General features: G+C 38.1%; 1 protein-coding gene across 10 annotated transcripts in view; it reads right to left on the minus strand.

Annotated features, from left to right (window-relative positions):
• Nucleotides 1–17,160, minus strand: part of ERC2 (ELKS/RAB6-interacting/CAST family member 2) — a 976,550-nt gene that overhangs the window by 512,179 nt on the left and 447,211 nt on the right. The gene's annotated exons all lie outside the window — the stretch shown is intronic.

Raw genomic sequence — 17,160 nt, forward strand, 5'->3', positions numbered from 1 at the left:
ATATAAGTCAAATGTAACAAGTACTAAACACTCCATTTGGCAACTAAGTCATGTGCTGGCAACCAACCAGCCACTTTTATCCACTATCTGCAGCCTGAAATAAACACGCCAAATAGCCGATTACAATGCCTGTCCAGGAGCAGCAGCAAGGACTTTCTCCTGGGCATTGAGGACATTATCATTCATGTTTTTATTCTCTGCTTTCAAACCATGTATTTCTTATCTAAGGATTTAAAAAAGCCCCACTATACAAACAATTTATTCGTATTAAGGGTTTTAAAATGACAAGGAAAAAAAGCAGTACAACTCTAAGATAAGTCCATTCAAAATATTTGCATTCTGCACCCAGCTTTCTCAGGGAATCATTCCAAAAGTATGTTTCACAATGTACACTCAAACAAATTTTTTGATTACTTGATTCCCTTAGCATGTATCTGGAACGGTAATCCAAATAATAATAATAGTAATCCCAGTAGTAATGAGGAGGAGGAGATGATTCCAATGACAATGGAGGTGGCAGCAGTAGCAGTGTCAAAAACAGCTCTGGATGCAAAGACAATGGCTCTGCTGACCTTCAATCTGGAGGACACGGTCTTGGCTAATTTTTTCAATGGCTACAATGGAAACCCGTAAACTTTGTGGCCTAACAAAGATGAAATTTTTTTTCTTTCCTTTCTTTCTTCCAGCCTCCTTCCATCCTTCATTCCACCTTTCCTTCATTCATTTTTTTTTCTTCTGCCTTGAGATAGACAGCTTAGAAACTCAGGTTATAGGTCAAATAATTATTCTTTTCCTTCATCAAAATGTAATGTGTTCCCATCCAGCTGCCACTGTGAAAATTAATTGCCACTCCGTGGAAAACACAGCAATTCAGAAGGCATAATCATCTCCAGTCAAAACAAAGGCTTCCTCCCTTCCAGACAAATGTTCACACAAAAATACACATAAGTAAGAATATGGATGGTTATATGTCAGAATGATACTGGTTATGTGGAAGAAGCCAGCAGCTGAGAGGACTGACTCTTGGAAACAGTGTATGTTATTACTTTGAATACACCCATGGATACATTTGTGTACACACATGTACGCAAATCCACCGTGGTTCTGAATACACTGATTAGACCCACTTGCCCACCCTGGCAGACAGTGCCCTGGGCATAAGAGGAGGACATCAGCCTTGGGGCAGCAGTAGGCAGCAATTTCAAAGGACTTTGGGCACGAGAAATAGAGACCAAAGGAAAAGTGGCTGTGCACTTATGTCATAATCCCTGGGGCCTCCTCATATAACCGGAAAGACTAGGGAGACTGAGGGTCAGGGTCCTACTGGCATGAAGGTAGGGGTTAAGAGCTGAAGAAATAGGGATGGTGGAGACTGGAGACATGCGATCTGTTTATCTCACATTTAAGAACCCAGCAGAAGAGCCAATGATACTGCAGGTGTGACTGACTAACAGAGCTGGAATTAAAGATGTATTTATTGAGCTAGGGATGCACCACTTTAAGAAATGCTGCAAAAAGATCACCAAGAATGACTCTTAAGAGAAAAAAATAAGGCACAAAACAGTGTGTAGCATATAATCTCTTGCATAAAATTTGAAACATCTATAAACAGATAAATATATCTGGAAACAAATCACAAGAAATTTTAACTTTTGTAGGGTAAGGTCTAGGAGGCAGAAGGAAGAAGGAGTTTCTGGTTTTCATCTTTGTACATTTGTGTAGATTTCTGCTTGAATTTTCTAACCATGTGGGTTTTATTATTTTAAAATGTCAATCAGGGTTATCCAGCTGGTAAAATTATGGGCCATTTTTGGTTTATATTTATACATAAAATAATAAATACTATACACATGAGTAAATAATAATTTAATAAATAACACAAATGCCTACTTAATACTAAATTGTCCAAGTTGCCAGCAGTTACAGATTGTTGGTATATTTATTTATTTTTTTAATGGGAGCTAAATTTTTTTTTAATTTTAGGTTTGGGGGTACATGTGAAGGTTTGTTACATAAATAAACACGTGTCAAGGGGGTTTGTTGTACATAACATTACATTGCCCAGGCATTAAGCCCAGTACCCAATAGTTATCTTTTCTGCTCCTCTCCCTCCTCCCACCTTCCCCACTCAAGTGGACCCTAGCGTCTGTTGTTCCTTCTTTGTGTTCATAAGTTCTTATCATTTAGCTCCCACTTATGAGTAAGAACATGTGGTATTTGGTTTTCTGTTTCTGTGTTAGTTTGATAAGGATAATAGCCTCCAGCTCCATCCATGTTCCCGCACAAGACATTATCTCATTCTTTTTTATGGCTACATAATATTCCATGGTGTATATGTACCACATTTTCTTTATCCAGTCTGTCATTAATGGGCATTTAGGTTGATTCCATGGTTTTGCTATTGTGAACAGTGCTGCAACGAACATTCACATACATGTGTCTTTATGGTAGAATGCTTTATATTCCACTGGGTATATACCCAGTAATGGGATATTGGTATATTTAAACCATGGCCTATTATGCAAGTATTTAAAATCCTGTTTGCATAGCATTGCTAACTAAATGAAAATAGTAGATCTTTAAAAAAGCAGAATGTAAAATAGTATGGCATTAATTTTGTAAAAAGAAAAAATTATTGCATAGAACAAAAATATAAGGAATCTACTAAAATGTTTTATTTGGCAATGGGACGACTGATGATTTTACTTCTCCTCTTCATGCTTTTCTGCATCTGCCAGTGTGTTCTCATTGAGTGTAAACAGAATAAAAAGATATTTTAAAACCAACTACAAAATATCAGAATGGTTCTTTAAGTGAATTTTGAACAATAAGTTTTTGCTTTTTAAAAGGACTCTGCAGGAGAAAATAATCCTTTCATACTCCAAAGATGACTGAATTCTTAAAATTTAAACTTAAAAGACTGGAGAGAATATAAAATTCTGTATCTTTTAAAAAAAGTACTGCACAGTTTTCTCATGTTCACAAATTGTTATGACATTTATATGAAAAATGTTGGGAACCTTTTTCTTCAAAGGGTGAGGTTGTGCAAGGCTCAAATAGCAGGAATTGGAAAATAAGCAAATTGAAAACAAGGGTTAGGATGGGAAGCCTTGGGGGTGGAAAGGGAAGGGTTTTTTTGAGAAATTTCATATTGCAGAATTGGACACCACCTTAGCAACACAGACAACAAAGTATGAGATAGGCCTGAGTACAAGGGAGCTAGAGAGAAACCCTGCCCTTGCCTTTGACTTGAGCTGCCTTCTGGTCATGGCTGGGAAGATTCAGAAGGAGCCAGTACTGCTGAAGCAATAGCTGTGCCTTCTGGGGCAGAAACCTGGAAAGGGGGTAAGAGAGGAGGAGAGCTCAGACCCTGGAGGTCACTTGACAACCCTAATCCTAACGGCTTTAGCTGACTTCTGAAGCTCTGCCCAAGAATTAATGGGGTCCTTAACTCTGGGCTTGCAAAGCCTGAGATGGGCCAATGTTCAGCAGGGGAGCTTTGTTGTGAATTTCACACAAGTGTAGTCCTCAGCACAAAAGGGACCATTGACTAACAGCCACAGCCTCCTTGACTCCACATTTGCTCCTCCTTCCATTTGGTCTCCATGCTGCAGCCAAAGGTAACCTTCCCAAAATGCAACTCTAACTGTATGACTTCCTTCCTTAGAACCCTTCAATGGCTCCCATTGCCCCCCACATAAAGCCCAAACTCCCTGATATCATACATGAGGCCCTCCGAGGGATGGTCCGTGTGATCTTCTACAATCCCTCAGCCAAACCCTGGCCCTGCCGAATCACTAGTGCTATTCCCTAGCACGAGGATCTCCTTATATCTTCCCTATCTTTGCCTATCTATTTCCTTTTCTTGGAGCCCTCTTTGCACTCCAACTTTTCACCTATTCAAGCTCTACTCAAACCTTTAGATATCAGCACACTCCTTGCCTCCTTCAGGACTCCTTCTCCAACCCCCTAAACCAGGTTAAGTCCCCTAATCTGCATTTTTCATACACTATTAAAATTGCTTCCTTACTTATCTATTTCCACAACTTGGCCATGAGCACAATGAAGACAAGAGCTCTGTTCTACTCACTGTTGTATCTCCAGCTGCAGCACCCAATTGTTGGCAACACCACATATTAGCTTACTGAATGAATGAAAAAAGGAAGGAAGGAAGGAAGGAAGGAAGGAAGGAAGGAAGGAAGGAAGGAAGGAAGGAAGGAAGGAATTCTAAAGAAAGTGGCTTGTGTAAAAGGAAGAGGCCAGAGTAGGTGACGGCTGAGTCCCTTCAGCTCCGAGATTCTACAAAGAAGTAAAGAAGTAATAAAAAGTGATGGAGAAAGTCTATACATAGCTTAAAACAGAGGACCTAAAACATACTTAGGCATCGTTACAGTTTCAAATATACCCAAATGTATCTTTCTGGTAGTTTTCATTATAAAATTCCAAAATTCATTCACTAATAAAATTTATCTTCTTTTTAAGACTTGTCTCTGGATTTTGTATTACCCACACCTAGAGTATCAGTTAGTGTTATTAGCTAAAGCAACAGAAACAGCTCAGTCTGATTTAAGCAGAAAAATGGGGAAACTCACAAAACTGCCAGAAAGGCTAGAAAATCAGGGTCAGGGAAAATAGTATAGAATTATGCCCAAAGTTTTGATGCAAGTGGTCTAGTGCAAACACTGTTGCCCCAACTGCTGAAAACTAGACATCGAGGCTTACAGTGAGCTCTGTCCCGCTCGTTCTCTTTGGCCGCAGCACCCAACTGTGTTGGCAATACTACATATTAACTTACTGAATAAACGAAAGAAGTGAGAAAGGAAGGAACCCTAACAAGAGTGGCTTCAACTGACCCCCGGACAACACCACTAGCCCTGCGGGCATGCTGCCTCATGACCTTCACTTTGCAGTCCCTGCAGCAGAGAGAGGGTCCTTCAAAATCCCAACATTCCAATGACACTGGGGCAGGTACATCTAATGAGGAAAGCCAAGGTAAGGCATACAGCCCAACTGCAAGGGAGGCTTAGAAACCAAGTGTTAGCAGTTTCATCTTCCATAGTGAGATGTTCTTCATAAAATCAGAACAAAGTTCGGAGTCTGGATGGCCAAAAATTATGACCCATATCCACAGCACCTAGGGAGAGCTCCAGTGTTAGCTCTTGAGCCAGCAAACTCCACCATCCTAAAACAATTGCTCTGGACTTTCTTTCTCTCAAGTTCCTACAGGCTGACAAGGTTAAGGTTTGACTCAGACACTTCTCCAAATATGGTCCCTGCAACTCTTTGTTACCAGTCTTTGACAAGATAACTACAGAAATCATAAGTGTGTATATAGCATCCTAATATGCAAGAACATGATCCATGGATCTGTCATCATGAGCAATGTATGGACAAGTTCAGGTGTTGTTGAACCTGTGTCGCACGTGGCTGGAACTGCACACTGATCAAGTGCACAGTAAGACCACATATTGTTCCATGACAGACTGAAAATTATTTAAAAAAGAAAAAGCTTGCTTAGGGAGCATGAATGCACAGGTCTGCCAATCTCTCCCTGTCCCTCAGAGGTACCTTTTGCAGAATGCCAAGGATGCTCCTTGAGTGGAAAAGGCAAGGCTGGTTGCTAGTACAGGGCCTACCAAACCATGGATTTAAACACAAAGATTTAAGTCAACCCATTGTATTAATTTTCTACAGTTGCATAGCAAATTGCCACAAATTTAGCAGCTTAACAGCATCAGATCAGAAGTCTGGGCATGGCCTGATTGGTTTTTCTGCTGAGGGTCTCACAAAGCTAATATAAAGGGATCAGTTTGGCTAAGTTCCCATCTTGAATCTGGGGTCCTCTTTCAAGCTCATTCAGGTGGTTGGTATTATTCAGCTCCTTGCTGGCTGCTGGCCAAGGTTGCTGTCAGCTTCCAGAGGCTATATACAAAGGCCCTTGCCACACAGTACTTCCCTCCCTCTTTAAAACCAGCAACCAAGCATTTCTCACATAGAAAATCACCCTCCTGCTTGGAATATCTCTGACTTCCCTGTCTCTGACCTCTAGCCCCAGATTTACTGCACTCATGTGATTAGGTAGGGCCAACACAGATAATCTCCCTTTTGATCAACTTAAGGTCAATAGACTAGTGACCTTAATTACATCTGCAAATTCCCTTTTGCATAAAATGTAACCTAAGCATAGACATAACACCAACAGGCACATAATATGGGAACCATTCTAGAATTCTGCTTATTATACCCATATTTTTTCTTTGAAATAAAAACATGTTGGTCCTTTAGATCTCTTATACAGAGAATTCTGTGAGTGGAATTCATTCAAAATGGAGGAATTCTCCACTCTAATAGGATGTGTAACATTTTAATATGGCCAAAAAATGGAATAAAAATTTGAAAACAAATTTTCAGCTTATAAAAAAGTAAGTATTGTATGCAGCAGACCCCCTTCCTCCATTTCTTTCTTTTCTTTTCTTTTTTTTTTTTTTTTTTGAGATGGAGTCTCACTCTGTTGCCCAGGCTGGAGTGCAATGGCATGATCTCGGCCTCCCGGGTTCAAGCCATTCTCCTGCTTCAGCCTCCCAAGTAGCTGGGACTACAGGTGTGCACTACCACGCCCAGCTAATTTTTGTATTTTTAGTAGAGATGGGGTTTCACCATGTTGGCCAGGCTGATCTCAAACTCCAGACTCCAAGTGATCTGCCTGCCTCGGCCTCCCAAAGTGCTGGGATTAGAGGCATGGGCTGCCGCAACCAGCCACCTTCCTCCATTTCTTGAACCGATCTCCATTCTTAAGCAACATAGGTTCCCAGCGTTAGGGTCTATTCAGGAAACCTGCTTTAATGAGATGACTATTTAGAAGGCAACATATAGCTGTCTCCAGTCAAAAAGCAGCCTCACAACTTTCAGCTAATATAACAGTGTCATGATGAGGAGGAGGAGGAGGATGAGAATGATGAAGATGATGGCCATTATCTATTAAGTGATTCCTACAAGCCAGGCACTGTACTAAAAGCTTTCTTTTTGACATTTTATTTTGAGATAATTGAAATTTACATACAGTTATAAGAAATAATACAAAGAGAGTCCTTTATTCTTTACCTAGTTTCTGCTAATGGTAACATCTAGAATAATTATAGTAAAATACTATAACCAGGGAATTGACATTGATACAACCCAACGGCCTTATTCACATATCATGAGTTTTTATATGCACTCATGTGCATTTGTGTATTTGTGTGCATCTGTATTTAGTTCTATGCAATTGTACCACATGTGTAGATTTACGTGACCACCACCAAAGTCAAGATACAGAACAAGTCCCACACCACAAAAATCTCTTGCAATGCCCTTTTATAGCTGCACCCAAATCCCTCCTGCCTCTGTCCCATCCTTAACCCCTGGCAACCATTAATCTCTTCTACATTTCTATAATTTGGTCATTTCACAAATGTTATATAAATAAAGTCACACAGTATGTAACCTGCGGGATTGGCTTTTTTCACTCCGCATAATTCTCTGAAGATCCATCAAAGTTGTTATAGTTAACAACAACTTCTTCCTTTTTATTGCTAAGTAGGTATTCCATGGCATGGATATCCAGGCTTGCTTAAGCATTTACCTGCTGAAGGACATTTCAGTTGTTTTTAGTTTGGGCTGTTACAAATAAACGACTATGAACATTCAAGTATGGGTTTTATTTTTTCGGTGACGTAAGTTTTCACTTTTCTGGGACAAATGCTACCAGAGTGCAACTGCTGGGTTGAATGGAAGTTGTAATTTCTATTATATAAGATACTACTGCACTGTTTCCCAGAGTGGCTTTACCATTTTAATTCTCATCAACAGTGTGTGAATGATCTGGCCTCTGTACATCCCCACAAACTTTTGGTGTTATCAGTATTTTTTATTTTGGTAATTCTTATAGGTGTGTAGTGATATATCAATGTAGTTTTATTTTGCATTTCCCTAATGGCTAATGATTTTTAACATCTTTTCATGTGCTTATTTGCTGTCTGTAAGTCTCCTTCGGTAAAATGTCTCTTCAAGTCTTTTGCCCATTTTCTAAGTTTTTTGTTTTACTATTCACCGTTGTGACTCCTTTATATTTTCTAGGTATTAGTCCTTTGTCAGATACATGGTTTGCAATTATTTCCTCCAAGTCTATGGCTTGTCTTTTCATTTTCTTAACAGGTCTTTCACAGAACAAAAGGTCCAATTTATCAGTCTTTCCTTTCATGGATCCTACTTTTGATGTCACTTTCAGGGTTTGTTGCCTAGTCCTAAATCATGAAGATTTTCTCCTATAGTTTTTCTAACAAATTTATACTTTCATGTTTTACATTTAAGTACATGATCTACTTTTTGTTATTTTTTGCATAAGGTGTGAAGTTTAGGTCAATGTTCATTGTGTTGCCTGTAGATATCTAATTATCTAATTGATCCAGCATCATTTGTTTAAAAGGCTATCCTTCCTCCACTGGAATGCTTTTGCACTTTTGTAAAAAATCACTTAGGCTTATTTGTGTGGCTGTATTTCTGGGTCCTAGTCTGTCCCATTAATCTATATCTCTGTCCTTCAATAATATCACACTGTCTTGATTACAGTAACTATATAGTAAGGCTTAATATTAGTAGAGTGAATCTTTTAACCTTATTCTTTTTTCCCCAAGATTGTTTTAGTTATTCGGGGGGTTATGCCTTTTCATAAGAAATTTATAAAAAGTTTGTCTATGTCATCAAAAACCTTTGGTGGGATTGTGATAGGAATCTCATTAAATCTATATAGCGCTATTTGAGCAGAATTGACACCTTTACTATGTTGAGTCTTCCAATTCATTAATACAATACTTATCTAAGTTTGTTTAGGTCTTCTTTAGTTGTGCTCATTAACATTTTATAAGTTTCAGCATACAGATCCTGCAGGTTTTCCTAAGTTTACATCTACATATTTTATTTTCTTTGGATAACTGTAAACCGTCTTATATTTTTAATTTTATCAATAGCTTCCACATATTCTGTTGTTAGTATATAGATATGTAGTTAAATTTTGTATGTTGATCATGCATCCTGAGACCTTACTGAAGTCACTTACTAGTTCTGGGAGTGAGGTGGGTTGTTTTGTTTCATTTTTTGTCCCTTTTTAAAGATTCCTTGGGATTTTCTATGTGGACAACAATGTCATCTTCAAAAAAGGATGACACTTTTTTCTTTCCTTATTGCAGTGGCTAGGGCTTTGGAGTACTATGCTGCATACCAATAGTGAGAATAGGCATCTTTGTTTTTATCCTGAATTTACAGGGAATATACTCAGTCTTAATGGTGAAGAACAGATGTTCGCTATAGGTTTTTTGTAAATGTGCTTTATCAAGCTGAGGTAGCTCTCCTCTGCTCCTAACTTACTATGAGTTTTTATTATGGATGGGTATTGAATTGTGTAAAGTGCTTTCTCTGTGTTAATTAACACATTTTTTTCATCTGTATCCTGTTTATACTGTGGATTATAATAATTAGTTTTGGTGTGCTAAATCAGCCTTGCACACCGGGAATAAATTTCACTTGGTCATGCCATATTATTCTTTTTAAACATTTTTTATTTGATTTATGTAATATTTTGTTGGAGAGTTTTATATCTAAATTCATGAGAGACAGTCATCTATAGGGTTGTTCTGGGGGTTTTTGGCTTTATTCTTTTTGTTTTTTAATTTGATACTGTCTTTTTCAGGTTTGGGAATCAAAGAGTTACTGCCATCATAAATTAGTAGGAAAGTGTTCCCTCTCATCTCCTATCTGGGAGAAATTGAGTAAAATTAGGATTAATTCTTTAACATTTTGGTAAAATTCTCCAGTGAAGCCATCAGGGCTTGGAAATTTCTTTTTCAGGAGCCTTTTAACTACACCTTCAATGTATTTCATGGTTTTAAAGACTATTCGGTCATCTATTTCATGTTGGTTACTTTTGGATACTTTGTGGTTTTTTAGAAATTGGTCCATTTCTACTAAACTGTCATATTTATGAGCATAAAGTTGTCTACAGTATTCTTCTATTAGGTTGCTAATAGCTACAGGAACTGTAATGATAGCTTCTGTTTCATTTCTGACATTGGCAATATACATCTTCTTTATTTTTCTCAGGGTTTCTGGAGATTTATCAATTTTATTTATGTTTTCAAAGAAGGAGCTTTTAATGTTATTGATTTTCTCTGTTGTTTCTATATTTTCGATTTTATTAATTTTTGCTCCATTTTTATTATTTCCTTCCCTCTACTTAGTTTCGGTTTATTTTGTTCTTCTGGGTTATTGAGGTAGGAACTTGGAGTATTCATTCAAGATCTTTCTTGTTTTTTCATATAAGCATCCAATGCTTACATTTTCTTCTCAGCACTGCTCTAGCTGCATCCCACACATTTTGATATTTTGTGTTTTTCTTTTCATTCAGTTTCATGTATGTTTTTCCTTTGAAACTTCATCTTTCGACTATGGGTTACTTAGCAGTGTGATATATAATTCTCAAGTGTTTATAGCTCCCCTTGTCTGTCTGTTATCAATTTCCAGTTTTATTACATTAAGATCATAGAACATAACTTATATAAATCCAGTTTGTTCAAATTTGGTGAGGTGTGTTTTGCAATGCAGGATATAGTTTATCTTAGTGAATATTATATATGTACTTACAAATAATGCATTTCAGCAGCTGTTGGGAATATTCTATAAATAGCAATTAGTTGATAGAATTGATCAGTTCTTTCCATATTTTTCTAATTTTCTACATTTAGTTTCCTATATTTAATTTCTTTATTTAGTTCAATTGCTGATAGTGGTATGTTGAAGTCCCAAACTATAATTGTGAATTCGTTTATTTTACCTTTCAACTCTAATAGTTTTTCTTTCACGTATTTTGAAGCTCTGTTGCATATACATTTAGGATTGCTATATCTTCTTGGTGAATTACTCTGTTTTATTATGATATAATGTTACTGATGGTCCATAGTAATTTTTTCTGCTCTGAAGTCTACTTTATCTGATATTAATATAGCCATTCTTGCATTTTAAAAATTAATGTTAGAACAAAGAGTGATGTCAGTAAGATGGCAGAATAGGAGTTTCCAGTGCTAATCCTCTGACAGAAACATCAATTTGAACAACTGTCTATGCATGAATAATCTTCATGGATGCGAATTAATCTAGGAGTAAGTAATTATACCCTCCGAATGGAGCACAAATATAAGAAAAGACTCAGTGAAGAGAGTAAGAACAGTTTCACAGTATCCAATCAGCCCTTCCTGAATCCCAGGCAGTGCAGCATGGGGAGAGAGATACATGGGGAAAAGAGAGTGAAATGAGCACCTGACTTTGCCAAAGATCCTAGCATCAGGCCTACTCCGATGAACCCTGGCTCCAGGCTGGCCCCTGAGCAGTCAGATTCCAGGCCCACTCAATCACCAGGCTAGCCCCTGTGGGCAAAGCTTTAACACTTTCCAGTGAGGATCAGCACTAGGCTGGCCTCCAAATACTCAAGACCAGGCACATAGCCATAGACCCAGGCACAAGGCCTGCCCCAGCCCAGGTCAGCCCCAATGACCACAGCCTCCAGCCTGTCCCCCATGGATACAAGCTTTTGGTCTGCACCCATAGACCCAGACAACAGGCTCATCCCTGTGGACCCCAACCCAAGCTGATCCCCATGGACATAAGATCCAGTCCCACCCTAAATAACCCAGGTTCCAGGTCTCTACCATGGACTCAGTACTGGACCTTCCCATGTACATGCTGGCTCCAGGCCCACCCCCACATACCCATGGCTGGCCCCATGCAACCAGGTACCAGGCCAGCCAGCCCAAGGACTCTAGCAGCAAACCTGCCCAGACTCCATCTCATGGCCCCTCCAAAATCTCTGGACAGGCTAACAGGTGAAGGCCTTTCCCTGCTGAAGCCAGTCTGTAAAGACTAGAAAAGGAGTCTACTCTTCAAATGTGCAGACAAAAATTCAAGGCCACAAAGATCAAGAATAATCAGGGAAACTTGATACCACCCAATGAACAAAATTAAGCATGAGTAACCAACTGTAAAGGAATGACTATCTGTAAACTGACTGGCAAACAATTCATAACAATCATCTTTAAAAACCTCAGTAAGCTACAAGAAAACACAGACAACTAAAGAAAATAAGGAAAATAACACACAAACAATAAAGAAATACACAAAAACAAGAAAAAACAATAAAACATTCTGCAGCTAAAGAACACAACTAAACTTGAAAAATTCCACTGGGATTTTTGGTATAGTCTGATTTGTGTGACCCCTCCAAATCTCATGTTGAAATTTGATCCTCAATCTTGGAGGTGGAGCCTAAAGGGAGGTGTTTCAGTCATGGGAGTGGATTCCTCTTGAATGGCTTGGTGACATCCTTGCAGTAATGAGTGAGTTCTCACTCTGTTAATTCCAATGAGAACTGGTTGTTTAAGAGTCTGCCACCTCCCTCTTCTCTCTCCTCTCCTTTTTTGCCATGTGATCTCTCTACACACCAGCTCCTATTTGCTTTCCACAAAAAGTGGAAGCAGCCTGAAGCCCTCACCATGCTGACACCAGCATCATGCTTCTTGTACAGCCTACAAAACCATAAGCCAAATAAATGTTCTTTCCTTTATAAATTCCTGAGCCTCAGGTATTCCTTGATAGCAACACAAATGAACTAGGACAAACTTCAACAGGAGATTTATCAGGCAAAAGAAAGAATCCACAAACTCAAAGATAGATCCTTGGAAAGTACCAACTCAAAGGAAGAAAAATTTTAGTAAGTCTATGGGACTTATGGGCCGCCATTAAGCAAAGCAATATATGCATTATGAGAGTCATAGAAGAAGTAGAGAAAGAGAAAGGGGCAGAAGATTGTTTAAAGAAATAATGACAGAAAACTACCTAAATCTGGAGAGGGAAATGAGTATTCAGATCCGTGAAGCCAAAAGAATCCCAAATAAATATAAAAAGATCTTCACTGAGATATGATCAAATTCTCGAAAGTCAAAAACAAAGATAATTTTAAAAGCATCAAGAGAAAAGTGATTCATCACATAAAAAGGAATTTCCTTAAGACTATCAGATTTTACAACAGGAACCTTGGAACCCCAACCAGGCACTGTGGTGTGGCACATTCCTGTACTATCAGCTAGCTACTTGGGAAGTGAGGCTGTAGGATCACTTGAGCCCAGGAATTCAACTCCAACCTGAGAAACATAGTGAGACCCTGTCTGTTGGAAGAATGAAAGAAAGAAAGGAAAGAAAGAAAGAAAGAAAGAGAAAGAAAGAGAAAGAAAGAAAAAAGAAAGAAAGAAAGAAAAAAGAGAAAGAAAGAAAGAAAGAAAGAAAGAAAAGTAAAGTAAAGTAAAAACAAAGGCTGGGCAGAGTGGCTCATGCCTGTAATCACAGCACTTTGGGAGGCCAAGACAAGAGCATTATGTCAGCCCAGGGGTTCAAGACCAGCCTGGACAACAGAGTGAGACCCCATCTCTACAAAAAAGGAAAAAAGAAAAATTAGCTGGGTGTGGTGGTGCATGCCTGTGGTCCCAATTAACAAACTATTGTAGCTATAGTTATTTTTAATATTTTGTAGAGTAAAAAGTCATTTATGTTCCACTATTACAGTTTTAGAGTACCAAAAATGTGATCAAAGTCTTACCTTTACAGTGAGTTTTAAACTTTTTTATATTTTCATGTTTTGGTTAGCATCCTTTCATTTCAACTTGAAGAATTCCCAGTAGCATTTCTTGTAAGGCATGTATAGTGGTGACGAGCTTCTTTCATTTCAACTTAAAGAACTACCACTAGCATTTCTTGTAAGGCATGTCTGGTGGTGATGAACTTCCATGGATTTTGTTTGTCTAGGAAACTTTTATCTCTCCTTAATTTCTGAAGGACAGCTTTGCCAAGTATAGTATTCTTGGTTGGCAGGGTTTTTTTTCTTTCAGAAATTTGAATCATGTAATCATCCCTACAAGATTTCTCTCATGTAAGAGAATTTCTCTCATTACAAGATTTGAATCATGTAATCATCCCTCTCAGCCTACAAGATTTCTTTTTTTTTCTTTTTTCTTTTCAAAGGCAGGGTCTTACTCTGCCACCCAGGTTGGAAGGCAGTGGCATGATCATGGCTCACTGTAGCCTTGACCTCCAAGGCTCAAGTGTCCTTCCCACCTCAGCCTCCACCTACAGACTAGCAGCAGTAAGTGCTTACCTATAAATAATCAGGATAATCAGGATAATTTAATCCATTTACTTTAAATGTAAATAAATTACGGAATCAAAAGACATAGAATGTCTAAATTGATTTTAAAAAACAAGATTCAACTATATGCGACTATAGAAGACTCACTTTAGCTTAAAGGACACATATAGGCTGAAAGTCAATGAAGAGAAAAAGATATTCTATGCAAATTGTAAGCAAAAAAGAATAGGGGTGACTATACTTAGACAAAAGACACTTTAAGTCAAAAACTGTCATAAGAGACAAAGAAGGTCATTGCATAATAATAAAAGGGTCATTTCATCAAGAAGGTAAAACAACTATAAATATATATATATATATGCACCCAACATCAGAACATTTAAATATATTAAGGAAATATAACCAAAACTGAAGGTAGAAACAGACAGCAATACAATAATAGTAGGGGACTTCAGTACTCATTTTAAATAATGACTAGGTTATCTAGACAGAAAAACAATCAAGAAACAGTAGATTTGAATAACAATATAGACCAAGTGGGCCTAACAGACACATACAAAACATTCCATTCAAAGGAAGTAGAATACACACACTTTACAAGTACATATGAAACATTCTCTAGGACAGATTATATCTTGGGCCACCAAACAGTCTTGAAAATTTAAGAAGATTGAAATCATATCAAGTATCTTTTCCAACCACAATAGTATGAAATTAGAAATCAATAATGGAGGAAAACTGGAAAATTCACAAATATGTGGAAATTACTCCTGAACAACCAATTGATCAAGAAAGAAATCAAAAGGGAAATTTAAAAATATATTGAAACAAATAAAAATGGAAACATAGCATACAAAAATGTAGGGGACATGGCAAAAGCAGTTTTAAAAGGGAAGTTTATAATAAGAAACACCTATATTAAGGAAAAAGAAAGATATCAAATAAACAACTTAACCTCATACCTCAAGTAACTAAAAAAATAAGAACGAACAAACCCAAAAGTTAGCAGAAGGAAGGAAATAATAGAAAGCAAAGCAGAGACAAATAAAATTAAGTTTAGAAAAACAACCGAAAGAACAAAAAAACTAAGAGTTTGCTTTTTGAAAAGATAAACAAAATTGACAAACCTTTAGCTAGACTAATAAAAAATGAGAGAAGCCTCAAATAAATAAAATTATAAATGAAAGATGTGACATGACAACTGACACCACAGAAATACAAAGGATTATAAAAGATTATTACTATGAGCTATTTTACAAGCCAAAAAATTGGATAACCTAAAAGAAATGGATAAATTTTTAGAAACATGTAACCTACCAAGACTAAAATATAAAGAAATAGAAAATCTAAACAGACCACTGAGTAAGGAAATTAAATCAGTAATCAAAAACTTCCCCACAAAGAAAAGCCCAGAATCTGATTGCTTCAAAGGTGAATTCTACCAAACGTTTAAAGAATTAATGCCAATCCTTCTCAAACTCTTCCAAAAAATTGAAGAGGAGGGAACATGCTATGGTCTGAATGCATCCCTCAATATTCACGTGTTGGAGACTTAATCCACAATGCAAGAGTAATGTGAGGTGGGACATTTTGAGAGATGTTTAAGTCATGAAGGTTCTGCCCTTATGAATGGATTAACGCCATTATAAAAGGGCTTGACAGAGGGAGTTTGGCCCTTTATGCCTTTGTGCCTTTGGCCTTGTGAGGATACAGCCTTCCTCCTCTCTGGAAGATACAGCATTCAAGGTGCCATAATGGAGCAGAGAGCTGCCCTCAGCAGAGGCAGGCACTTTGAATTGGACTTCTCAGCCTCCAGAAATGTAAGAAATAAATTTCTGTTCTTTACAAACTACCCATTCTCAGGTATGTTGTTATAGCAGCATGAACAAACGAAAACAGAATACTTCCAATCTCATTTACAAGGCCAGCATTACCCTGATACCAAAGCCAACAAGAATACTACGAGGAAAAAAAATTACAGTCCAATATCCCTGATGAATATAGACGCAAAAATCCTCAACAAAAGACTAGCAAACAGAACTCAACAACATATCAAAAGAGTCATACTTCATGATCTAGTGGAATTTATTATTGGGATGAAGAATTGTTCAACATATGCAAATCAATAATGGGCTATGCCACATTAATAAAATAAAAGATAAAAATCACAGGATCATCCCAATAGATGCAGAAAAAGCACTTATCAAAATTTATCCTTTCATGATAAAGACTCTCGACAAATTGGGTATAAGATGAATGTGCCTCAACATAATCAAGGTTATACATGATAAGCCCACAGCTAACTTAATACTCAATGGAGAGAAGCTGAAAACTTTTCCTCTAAGATCAGGGACACGACAAGGATGCCCACTTTTGCCACTTCTTTTCTATATAGTACCTGGCGCCTTCTTTTCACTATAGTACCTTGCTACAATTAGGCAAGAAAAAAACAATAAAATCATCCGAATCTGGAAGGAGTAAAATTGCATCTGTTTGCAGATGACATGATCTTAAATAGAGAAAACTCTGAGGGGAGGGACCAAGATGGCTGACTGGAAGCAGCTGCCATCAGCGGCACCAAGAAGAACGAAAACGGCAAGTGAATCCTGTACCTCCAGCTGAGGTATCCAGGTTCTCTCATCTGGGCTGACTAGGCGGTTGGTGCAACCCATGGAGAGTGAGAAAAAGCAGGGTGGAGTGACGGCCCACTGGGAGCTGCACAGGACAAGTGGAGCTCTCACCCCCAGCCAAGGGAGGCAGTGAGTAATTGTGCTACCCTGCCCGGGAAACCACGCTTTTTCTATGAACCTGTACAACCTGTAAATCAGGAGATTCCCTCATGAGCCCATGCCACCAGAGCCGTGGGGCCCAAGCAAAGAGCTGTGCAGACACTCAGCAGCCACTCCGGTTGAAGCCAGTGGCAGCAGGCTGGAGACTGC

The sequence above is a fragment of the Pan paniscus genome, chromosome 2, assembly GCF_029289425.2.
Source record: "Pan paniscus chromosome 2, NHGRI_mPanPan1-v2.0_pri, whole genome shotgun sequence".
NCBI lineage: Eukaryota > Metazoa > Chordata > Mammalia > Primates > Hominidae > Pan > Pan paniscus.